Below are 12,949 nucleotides of genomic sequence, written 5' to 3' on the forward strand. Positions count from 1 at the left end.
TTTCACAATTCATAGAGTACATTACTTGAACCTAAAAAATATTTGTGGTCAGTTGCCTTCATACTTTAATCCTAGAAATTTGGCTTACAAAAAATACATTGTGTTAACTATGTTTTATCAACTTAATTATAAATACAAATTTTTACCGTGCTAATGAACCATATTTGAGTCAAAGAATGAATTACCTATTTAACATACATATATTTATACCAAGTTATTTATGTATTGTAATTATGTTTTGTTAAAGGCTAAGTATTCTGCCAAATAACTAATGTTCAACAGTTGCAAATTATATAGCATATAGACAATATGTTCTCCAAATGTCTGTACATAGTGTTGGGGAAAATTGTACAGAAATATTTTATATATATTAATTGTTAAAGTGACTAGGGAGGGGGGTGCAGAGGATTAGAGTAATTTTGCTACATAAATTAGTTTTAAAGAAGCGTCTTGCTTATAGGGTCATTATTGCTGGCTTGTAAAATTCAAATTATTCTAAATGTTTTTCTAATATATAGTTCGAAATGTTAATCTTGAGTTTCACTGTGTATATTTTTTTAAGTTGTGTACATTATAAACTTTTTTTTTTGCTTATGTTAAGATTATTTGTATTGATTCCTATATGTTTTCTTTTGAAAGTTTGAGACATTTTAAAGTGATTAGAGCAAAGCAAAAAACATGACTGTATCTTTGAATGCATTTAAGCCTTATGCAAAGCTGTAACTCTTTTGTATTCAGGTGTTGTTTGCTTATCTTACAATTTTATAGCCTGCATGCAAATGTATTCCATCAATACTGTCTCTTTTATTTGTGTGTTAAAATTTTTAAGCTCTGTGTAACACAGCCCTGTGTAGAATTTATATACTTGAATCATTACATGTATGCAATGTTTGTTACAGACTGTCTTTTTAATAGCATGCTTTATTTCAGCTATTCATTGGCTGTTTTTGGTGTACTTTTGGCAGCTATAGATTATTATCTGTAATTCTTAAATTACAAACAATGACAATGTTGAATGTGGCCTATGCACAAATTTGAGAAATTTATTTCTGCTGCACAATTAATGTTGCTATACAAATTTTCTTAATTATTTCATAATACGTTGGCTGTTGTGAAACCATTTATAAACTGATGTAAAATAGCAAACTCTTGTTCATACAAAATCTAAAATATTTGTCTTGTATTATTATTTAAATGCCTTTGTGGGCATTGTCATCTACTACATGTAAAGCGGTTCTTTGTTTGTTACTAAAATGTCAGTAGATTTAAAATTTTTTTTGAATTTGTGCCAAAATATATATTTAAAATAAAGAAATATGCAAAATTGACATGAGCTTTGCACTTGTGTCTTGAAGAATGTCCTATATTACATGTCTTTCATGCATTTATGTGCCGTAGCCTTTGACATTTGAAGAGCTGCTGCACATGCAAGGTTTTAATGCATTTTTAATGAATTGTTTTTATTGCATTCATTTCTTTGAAGTATCATGATCATTTTTAAATGTTCGTTGCTAAATGTTTGTTGTCTTTAATAGTGAGAGTTATTTTGCTAAAAAAAATAGTATTTCACTTTGTTAACACTATTGTGTAATTAAAGTTTGATTGCTTCCGAGGCTGTTTCAAGATGTGAAACACTTCCAGAAATATTTGTGCTAAATTGTGTCTGTTAATATTTTTACTTAGTCTTCACTCTAGGTCAGCCGTACTCAACCTGCAGCTTATAATCACATGACCTGTCAAGCTTTTGTGCGTAGCCTGGTAGCCACAGTAAAAAATATTTTAATAATCTGTGATATAAACTTATTTTTGTGAAGGTTTATTCCAAAAAATGTATTTTTTTCTTTTTATCGCAAGAAATTTCGACTTCATTTGGATCTGAAAAAAGCCATTTGTTAAATCAATTCATTAGTATTATTGAAGAACAATTTGTTTTTAAGACTAATTTCCATTGATTCTTATGTTGCAGCCAGTGTGAAATAGTTGTTGGGTCATGCATATATATGTGGTCTGCAAATAAGAGAAATAAAGGTTGAGTACAGCTACTCTAGCTATTATATGATTCAAGAAAGAGGTAGCTATATACCAGTCATTGGTAGTCATGTAAAAGTCTACAAAAAAACTTTTCATGTTTTCCACTAGCTAATTTCCTTTACTCCACTATCCAATTGTTACATGCTACAAACCAGTCATGTAAACATCAATAAACCTATTTTAAGAGTTAGAAAGCTATTAAAAAAATTGACTATAAAATAACTTTTTATTGCAGTTTAAAAGTTTAAATTAGTGTTGTTTGAAAAGTATATTACGGATTTCATGACTTTTTCTTGAATGCCAATGAGCCAATTAACTTCATTGTAAAAGATCTTGGCCTATGATGAATTATTTATGAATTTAAAAAATCAGTTTAATGGTTAATGAGCTTTTGAATAGTGGATTAGTAGCAAATATTTATATTGCTAACTATGTATTTGGTTTGAGACCGAAAAATAGTAACTAAATTTAAGAGATTAACTGCTTTATCCGTTGTAAATAAATGATTGCTATATTTTGGAGCAGTCTTCAAAATTGTTAATGAGGAGGAAAGCAAGTCAGCGATAAGTGCTATGTGTATACTATTTTAAATGTGATTAATATTTTTTCTTCTGTTTAAAAGCATGTCTTTTTTTTTTTTAATTTTTTTTTTTTAAATAAAATCATCAGTAACGTTCTGATGGTCATAATTGTTTTAGATAGCATGATGTCAAGTCCTCAATGATCTCTGCTCCAACTGCATATGAATGAGGTTAGTGTGTAATGTTTTCACTGCCATTTAAAATAAAGTTTGATAAAGGTGGTTATCTGGTGCATGACCATGACATCAATATCACTGCAGTTTGAAGTAGATTTCAAAGAATGCTACTAGTGTGCGATCATCTGAAGTCTTTTCTTCTACTCAGTCCTTTTCTTCTGCTAAAGCATTCTTGGGTAAATAGCCCTTTTTCCTTTCTATGTTGTTTTGAGTTAAGATCAACAAAATGAACTCTGAACTTCATACAATTTCTTTGATCAGACGCTTAGAAAAACAAGTTCACCATAACTTGTGGCACATAAAAGTATTGTACAATGCATAGCTATTACCTAAATCTAATGGAAGTGATTAGATCAGTTTCAAGAATTTGAAAAGGTGTAAGCTTTAAATATATATGCATATAACTTTGGCAAATGAAACATACAAAGAGTTAGGACATTCATGCATTTAAAAAAAAAAACTCGCTTCGTATGTCAATGAAAGGATAATGTATTCTAGACTTTTCTTGCCTGGCGTTGGTGTGGTGCTATCTTTTTTCTCGATTTCACTTTATAAAAAAATGGTTAAAAAACACATTATGTATTCTTGCATAATAAGTAAGTATGCCCTAAATATCTTAAAATTGAAAGAATTGTGTGTGAAAAATTTGCCCATGTAGTGTCTATATCACATTTAACCTTCAATGATCAAGAGCTGCTCTTGTGTTAAAAAAGGGGGGGGGGAGACCTTGAATTTTTGTAGTTTTCTTTCTCTTTTGCTTGGCTGTTTATATTTTTAAATGGAGTCGTCCAATTCTGAAACTTGTGTCCCAAAAACTAAAATTTTCCAGGATGGAAAGATCTTATTGTTCAACAAATTTTAGTATTGAAATAGTTTTAAAAAATATTAGTTTTGTAGTTTCTTTTGGATTTGGTAGGACTGCTACCAGAAATATTATATCATAATAATAAATTTATTGAGTATATTAAATTACTGAAAAATAAAAATTTTTGGATATAACCAATTATCGTACTGACTTAACAAGTTTTGCAACATTTTTTACTCTTCACATTGGGGGAAGACAAATTTTGAGCCAAAGTGGTTGAAATTGAAGGGCATGAAAGGGACTCTGGGAAGACTCAATAAAATAGTTGCGTAAGTAAGTACTGAATGGTTTGCACCACAGCAAGGCTTGAGTCGGCAAATGGAACTGACACTAAGTTCACATACCATTTATAAATTTATGTAATAATCCCAATCATTTCATGTTTAGACAAAATAAGTTTTGGAACTGGACAACTCAATTTAAACTGCTCTCTTGTAAGCCTAAAAACTAATGGGAAAAAAATGCTATGAAATTATTAGATTGAAAAAATGCGAAGACAGTTTTGGAATCTTGATCCATGTCTATTACTTAATTTCTCTTACAATCAGAAACAGACTTCAGTGTGAAGCAGTTAGCATCCTTTGCACCGTACTTCACAAAATTAAAATGCTCTCTAAATTGTTAATACAAATTTATGTTTTAAGTTTTGTTTCCCAGTTATGGAATCATGACGTTTGTTTTTTGATGCCTTTATACTGGGATTATACTTTTTTGAAAGTTCATATTGAAGTGCCAAAAGTGGTGGTATATAAATGGAGAAGATAGTATAAAAAGATGTGATCTACAAATATTTAAACCTTTTTTTGAAAGTGAAGTTTAAAAAAATGATTTTTGAAGCATTCTTGTGAGTTACAGTGAAGAAAACTTTTAATCTTTTTTCATTTTGTTGAAATATAAACATTTATTTTTAGTTTAGGATTTTTATGAACAATGTTTATTTTATTTTTTGCCTTCGGTAAATATTGTATACAGTAGATTGACTTTTTTTGCTAAGTTCCTAATTTTGTTACACAAATCACCTTAAAAAGTAACATCTTTTAAATTTTATGTTCATTGTTAATTGAGTTTTTAGTTTAAGTGATTTATAGAATCAGTAATTCAGTTTATATTTAAAAAAAAAAAGAGCTTGACTTACACTTATGAGAAATAATTAAATACCTTCCAACAAAAATTGATTTACTGATTAAAGAAAAAAAAGAAGAAGAAAGTGTTTTGATGAAGTAAAAACTATATTTATTAAGGGGTTTAAAATTTCTGCATTTTTTAAAAGTCTTTGTTCATATTATTGTGATAGGCATTAAGTTATTTTTAAAGTTATTTTAATTTATTTCTTCTTTTATTTTTTCTGTGATATATTTTTATGTTTTTTACAATCTTTTTTTATACAGTTGTAGTTTTGAAACCTAATTTCTAAGAAATGTTTTTTAATTCATTCACAGAATAATCAACAAGATATATGTTGTTTATCTTATTGTACTTATTTCTTATTCCAACTTTTGAATATATATTGTAAAAATGTCCCTTTTAAAATTTATTGTCAATTACTGCCAGGATCATTTATCAAAAAAAGAAAAAAAAATTCTGGAAAACCATTTCCTAAACACAAAACATACTTTTATTGCTGCAGAAGTTTACTTTCTGGAGGTTTATTGATCTTTTTTTGAAAAATAATGTTATGAACTCAGTAGTGTAGTCAAAGGAAGATGCAATCCTCCCCCTACTTTTTAATTTTTACATAATTGACCCCTCAAATTTTTTGTATTTTAATACAAGCACCTACCACATTTTGATTTCATCATTTTATGCTTGTATTTTAAAGCCTCTACTCCCCTTTTTCTCCAGGACTGTGCCATTGTTTGAATTTTTTGCTAATAATGTTTACTGCTGTTAGAATCAAATAAGAATAAAATATACTCCTACGGTTCATTCAGATATATTTGTAAAAAGAGTTGTAAGGATGCAAATTTATTTGCTGCTGTTGTTGTATATATTTATAATATCACTTGCTAACATACAAATGTTTGGTTACTTATTTGAAATTGACTGTGATAGTGCAAAAATAGCATGGCTTGCTGATGCAGGGCTTTCCTTGTTTGGAGTAAATGAGGCAAAAGTCTTAGTTGAGTCTTTTTGGAATCTCTTCTACTCTTTTAAAATTGAATACCATTGTATTTTTATTTGAATTTACAATACGTTTAAAAAATAAATGAATTGCTATTTAACGTTACATACCTTTTAACAAGGAACCTTGATTGTAACTGAAAAATAAAAGCATTTAAAGCAAAATATTTCGAAACATATGAAGTATGATTTGAAGGACCTAGGTCCATGAACTTTTCGCAATTTGCCTTATATTATAAGGGCTTGTACTGGAGTTTTTATGGTAAGGCAATGATTATTTTGTATATTTGAAAAGGAAAATAATTTTCTTTTGCAAGTTTGCTATTACTATAGGAAAATATATTACATTTCTTAGGCAGTTTTTTGTTCAACCGTTTGCAACTTATGACTACTACTTAACTAATAATTAACGCATTTTCCTTGTGTACTAACTTTTGTCCATCATCAAAACCAATTTTCCTTAACTGTAACCAATAATAATCAAAAATTTGTATGTTATCTGGGCTCTTTAATTAGAACTGTGATTTTTGTTTAGGTTTTCTAGTTTATTAATTGTTGATGATATATGTTACAAATATTTATATCTGTAGGATTTTATTTTGTTTGTGATATATTTATGAAATGCTCTTTCAATTTATGTAGTTTTCCACATTAAGTACCATACAATATGATTTGTTGAAACTAGGGCTTTGTTTTTATTTTGATTATGTATTCCCAAAATATACAATAACTTTGACGTTTTTATTTTTCACATGAGTACTGTTTTCGAAAGTTTACATCTAAGTTCTTCCAAGTATTTATGTATGAATTAGAGTGCTCTTATCAGTGATAACTTCTGCATTTGCTACTGTCATTATCTGTTTTTGTAAATCAGGATTTTAAAGGATATTAGCAATTAAAACTGCCAAGTAGCTATCACAGTTTTAGAGACTGGAAATTTTTGCGTCATATTATCAAAATAAAAGCAAAGGTTTAAGTTAGTGTACCAAAAATTTTTTTTATCTCAGCTGAAGTTCCTTTGTTATTTCCTACCTTTCAAATATAGTAAACTCCCGATTATCGGCGGTTGAATTATCCGTGAGTCTTTTTACATTTTTTAACAGTCATTAAATGTTTAAAACTTATGATTGTGTTCGTTTTTAGCTTTTACATATGTATATTTTTTACATTAAATGTTAGTAGATGCAATGTAGCAATGTTTTCAGCTATATTTCAAATGTATGTGTAAGTGTTATTCATATTTTTAACTCTTGTATACTCCATCTTGCTTTTTACCTATTATTCAAATTATCTGCTGTTTTCGCTTACCCCCCGGTTACCGTGCCACCCTTGGATTTGGGAGTTTACTGTACTTTGAAATTTACAAATTTAGTGTACATTAACTTAAAATTTTCCACTGTATATGGTTTCTGTATAAATGGATGCTACAGTATTATCTTTTTATAATGTATGCAGAAAAGTTTGGATTCAAAATAGTGTTCTTATCATATAGATAAAAAGAAAGTTGTTTAAAAAAGCTTATTTCTCAATAACCTGACAGGCAGAAAAATTTTAGGAGTTTATTGCTATGTTTAATATTTTCTTTACTATTTTACCAAACTCATCTCCCCATGGAACCTTTATTTTTATTATGTGTTTCTTTTTTGCTGTTTATAACAACATTAACAAGATAAATAAATCTCCACAACATTAATCCATTATTTTGAAATAATCTTGATCCTAATTTTATCCAATTACTATTTGTAACAATATAAAATGTAATGGTATATAATGGAACTTTTTTGATTGAAAGCATTTTGATCTCGAATTTCGTGCAATGTCTCAAATTAATGACTTGTGATAAGTAAACAGGCATCAACTTTTTCTTTATAAACTTTATTTTTACAACATGATGTTGGTTTTTAAACTGTCTTTTTTTTAGAGTATTAATCTTAATTTGTTTTTTGTGTATGAGTTGTAACTGCTCATTTGTATGCTTTGTGAAAGAGTACTGGCAGAAAGGTAAATTATTCATTGTATGGCCTTTAAACTTCTTTGGATATTGCTACAAAAGCTTTGTAATGCATCAGGTATTTGAAGAAAAAGGGAAGATGGTAATGGTAATAATACAATATATTTTTTTTCTTCTGTCCACAAGTTTTCGTACACAAGAATAAAATTAATGTATACTTTTAATCTAGAATTCTCCTAGTCAAAAAAAAAAAAAAAAAAAAAAAAAAAAAAAAAAACCTTTTAAGAATGTTTGAACACTTTTTATGCTTGAAACATAACAAAAAATATTTGTTTCATTGTACCTCATACGTGGAGGTACAATGGTACTAACTAAATTCATCCTATCAATATTTTATAAATCTGTTATCTTAATTTCTACTTTTGCTGGCAAATTCTCTAACACAGTAGAATCTCTGAAGAATTAGTATCTTGTGTGGTATAATTTTTATCATACTAAATCATTTTTGTATAGTTGCATTGTGTAACAATATTATTTAAATACCTTGTAGGATCCATGAATTGAATTCAAATGGGCATTTGAGAATTTCCTTTGAATGCTGTATTGTTAGTGTTTTAATTTTTATTATTTTAGTTGACCAATTAAAAAATTTGTTTGATATGGTTGGTATGGCATTTTTGACATGATATGGGAAGGTTTAGGATAGTGATCATTAACTTCATATGATGTGGCATCTGTTTTTTGATTCTATTTTTGTTTTTTGGAAATGGGTCAATAAGATCAAAACTATAATAAAAGCTTCAATAAAATTTTATTTTGAGCCATGGCCAGTAAATAAAAGGTAGTAGATGTGTGATCAAAACGCGCATTTTTATTGCTTTTTCAGTCATTACGTTCGACAACTTCGACTGGTAGCGGCTGGTCAGTTGATCATATGACAGCTAGTGACATCAGCAGTTACTCACCAGTTGTTCACCAACCAATGCTTTATCGAACGCTTTCGGTTGATCACCAGTTTCTTGCGCCGATGAATAACATGCAGGTGAAAGATACTTATAATTGGTCAAAAATGTCACATGGTTCAATCAACCAGCTTAAATTGCGGTCGACCGGTAGATCGACCGGTGAGGCTCATAAAACGACATTCGTAGTAACCATTTAACCTGTAGCTCTCATTGAACTCTGTGGTTAATCACCAGTCGACCAGTTGAGGTCGGCGAACGCACCCATAGATTGTTAAAATAAGTCTTGGTTACTATATTTTCTTATTGACTTGGTTTTCTGCATTCTGTCTCAGAAAGTTTTGGTTAGAAGTAGCTGTACATTTCAGTCTATTAAAGCTAGCACTTACATACATTCCACTGCCTACATCTGTTGCATTTCCATGTGAGAAAGTGAAATCAAATTTTTTAGGCAGCTCTCTTGTACCTCGTTAGCCATAGAACTTTTCCTTCGGTCACAGTAGGTGCTCAAATGTGTGTCATTCTGGCATAACTGGTACCTGACATCATTCCACGCCCGAACCCTCAATGAATGATGATTAAGTAGTTACTATTTTTTAGAACAAAAAATTCAAGAGTTTTTGAGGGTACGGTACGAAGTGTTTTTACAAAAATATATATACATATATATATATATAAGATGGAGTTACTAGGAATGCCTTTTCAAACAACTGCAAGTCTATGGTGTGTTCCCCAATTATGCACAGTATTGAACTCAATGTAGGAATTTTATTCATAGAAGGTATTTCAATCTTCAGAATTACTAGGTATTTTACACTGTTGTATTAATGCTACCTATAATTATAAGAAGATGAATTACTTTTCACCCTTAACTTTTATTGCATACATTTGAAAGCGTACTTGATGATCTACTTTACCTTAGAGCCAGAGGAAACACAATGTGAGGTTGTAAGTCACATTATGATAATTTTACAGTAGACAGGGAAAACTTTTTCTGGCCCATGCAAAGGATAGGACGTGCTCTCTTTTGACCCTGGTAAAAAATGGCAAAGAATTTTCTTTAAAAAATTACGTTCACATGGCTCAATGCGGAATAGGCTTCTACGTACAATGCACTAATAAACAGCTAATCACAATTTTTGGACTTACATCACTCTGGGTCTGAAGTTGATTAAGAATTGGAATTGGAATGCTTTAAAATTAAAGTGAAGTTTTTCAGTTATGGGCCAATAAATGAAGGATTAAATTGATATTTTCAAAGAGAAGGATTATTTATAGTTAAAAAAATCCTTGTGAAACATCTTACCTGTGACCTATGCAATGACCCTTGGTGGTAGGTTTCTTGAAGCATCTAAAAAATTTTTTAAAAAATCTGTCTTGATTTGACCAAAATGCTGGCATTTAATTTCTGGAAGTTAGAATGCATACTGTAATGGTACATTGCAGTTGTTTGAAATGGTGTTATTTATTGTTTCCTGATCTATTTTGAAGGAAATTTTGTTTGCTAAATGAACTATCATGACATATGCAATTTTTAAGTGATTTGCGAAGGAAAGAATATATATATTAACTTGATGCAAAGATGCGTAACTATTATTGCTTAACTAAGAAGTTAGGGTAGCTATTATGTGTTGATTAAGAAAAATGTAAATAAGTATAGAAAAGTGAGGCGTTTACTTCTTTTCTGCTTTTGCTTTTTAAATTTAGTCCTTCCTTCCTGATATGGAAGTTAATATTGTCCTCCTATCCTCCAGTAGAAGTGTTACGAGCAGGCTTGGAGCATGTGTACTGTCAGTTGTAATTGATTAGAAAAGCGAGCTGAATTTATTTGAATGTGTGTATATTAGCATACTAGGGTTGTGAAAGTAGTTAAAACAAAGGGTTATGGGGGGAAGCTCTCCTTTCTCATATTTGCACGCCTGATTTCATGTATCCACAGTTTATCTCTTCCAATTAATTTCAACCTTGCTTAACCAAGGATATCTACAACAGAATACTTAACGGGTACTGTGTATGAATTTGATTCATCCCACTGAATCTTTCATGATCCTCGACTATGTTCTAAAAGTCACATAAATGTTTGAGGTTTGAACAATGCATCTGCTTATACAAAAAATATGTGGTATACTAGTGGATAATTTTAAATATATATTAATAATTCAACATATCCATTTTTGTACAATTGGTAATTTTTTGGACATTTAATAATTTAAGTAACAAACCAGATACTACATGTTTTAATGATCTTTATTAAAGATGCCACTGTCCTCTTTTCCTTATAAAAATTAAAAGTGTTATTGTAATTTTGTGTTTTAGAAAACTAGGTATTGGTGTAATGTTGATGAAACTATTCCTAATGTTAATTTTTTATGGAGAAACATTCCTAATCAACCTGTTGTATGTTAGGTTACATCTTGTTTCCTATAGTTATTTAATGTTAAAAGTTTTAAGAGTGATTTGTTTTGTTGGAAAGTGAGAAATATGTCAGTTCGGAAAGTAATGATTGGCCAATGAACTGCTTCCATATTTGACTGCAATCGATTACAATGAAGCAATTGTAATGTGTTCCAAGCCTGACTGCAAGTAATGTTTTTCAAATGCTTTATATATATATATATATATATATATATATATATATATATATATATATATATATATAAAGGAATATAATTTTATAGCAGTTATAATCCTTCTGGTAAACAGTGTAGAATTCTATTATGAAGCATGAAGTTTCACTCAATTTTCAAAGATCCTCCGGTGTGAAAATGCAGGGGGCTAGTCGGATTGCTCATATGAACTTCTAGCGTGTGCACTATTTTAATTTGATTTTTTTAAAGAATCTAGAATGTGAAGGTTAATGTGCCAAAATGCATCACTCTGTTTCTGTGCCAAAAAGTGTTGGTGCTTTTACTTTTGGCCAAGTCAAGTTTACATAAGATCAAAAACGTGAATCTCTAAAAGAGTTGTTCCACAAAAGTGATTCACTGTCTTTTACAGATGTTTTGTTTAAAGTAAAACAGCCATGCTTAATAGCCTGGCAGACTTTTATTTGAATTATTAATAAAAGCCAAAGACTAAGCTCACTTCTCTTGTTTGCTTATTTTGTGGATTGCATTGCTTTTGTTGATGATGATTGTCTAATGAGAGATGGCAAATTAACTGGAGGTGGAAATGCACCATTTCATTTTGTAATTGGCAAGATCAGCTAGAATACACCGAACAGATAAGTTCTTACTGCTTGCCCCGTTCTTGCTGATTCTACCTACTACAAAATAAAATGGTGCGTTTCTACCTCCCAGTTCATCCACCTCCTCTCCATGGTCAAGCTATAGTTAAATCCTTCATTATGGCTGCTCAGCTGAAGACTGAAAGCTTAATCCTGAATGGTCAAAATCATTAACTTGGATTGAGTGGTTGGTGGTTGTTGACATGTAAAAGCCATGTAGAAAAAAGTTTCTCTTATGTTGGATTAAGTTTGCAGTCTTTAGTTTGGTTCTATTTTTACTGGGAAAATAAAGCTGTAATTGCCACTAAGCACACTTTGGGTCATTTTACGAGCCCTCTATTGGGTGTAAAAATAAAAGTGTGTATTATTTATTTTATATTAAAGAAAACTGATAAAATTTTAGAAAAAGCTAAGAGATTTTTACTGTCCTCTAAACATAAGTGTAGATTTTGAAATAATAATGTGTGCCCCAGACCAGAGTTCATTCCAAAGTGGGGGTGGAAGGGCCAGTTACTGAAGTTATTCCGCCCTCTTGGCTTTGAAAGCTTAATCTTCGGACTCATTGGCGGCTTTTACACCAAAAAGGGGGGGGGGGGGCGGTGATGCCCTAAAGCTATTTTCCCTTTCCTTTTTTACTTCCTTTTACAAAAAAGGAAGTATTGTATTCGCAAAAAAATTTTCACTCAGACCTTAATTTCCATTTTACTCCCCCGAATAAATGTTGAGTTTCTTTTTCGATTCGACCACACGTGGATGTATAGACTAAGAATGTATAGACACGCGAAATATCCATTTTCACAATTCCCGAGTTAATTACGAGTTTTCTCGTGACTCTGTATGTAGGTATGTATGTGTGTATGTATCTCGCATAACCCAAAAATTGTATGTCCTAGAAAGTTGAAATTTGGTACGTAGACTCCTAGTGAGGTCTAGTTGTGCACCTCCCCTTTTAGTTGCATTCCGGTGTTTCAAAAGGGGTCTTTTGCCCCTTTTTCGGGGGGAAATCATTGTTAATTTCGATGTAAACTCAAGTGGT

At 30.3% G+C, this 12,949-nt stretch overlaps 1 protein-coding gene across 1 annotated transcript in view; it reads left to right on the forward strand.

Annotated features, from left to right (window-relative positions):
- LOC129234149 (lipoma-preferred partner homolog) overlaps nt 1-12,949 on the forward strand; it is a 113,706-nt gene that overhangs the window by 11,837 nt on the left and 88,920 nt on the right. The window lies entirely within an intron of this gene.

The sequence above is a fragment of the Uloborus diversus genome, chromosome 1 (assembly GCF_026930045.1).
Source record: "Uloborus diversus isolate 005 chromosome 1, Udiv.v.3.1, whole genome shotgun sequence".
NCBI lineage: Eukaryota > Metazoa > Arthropoda > Arachnida > Araneae > Uloboridae > Uloborus > Uloborus diversus.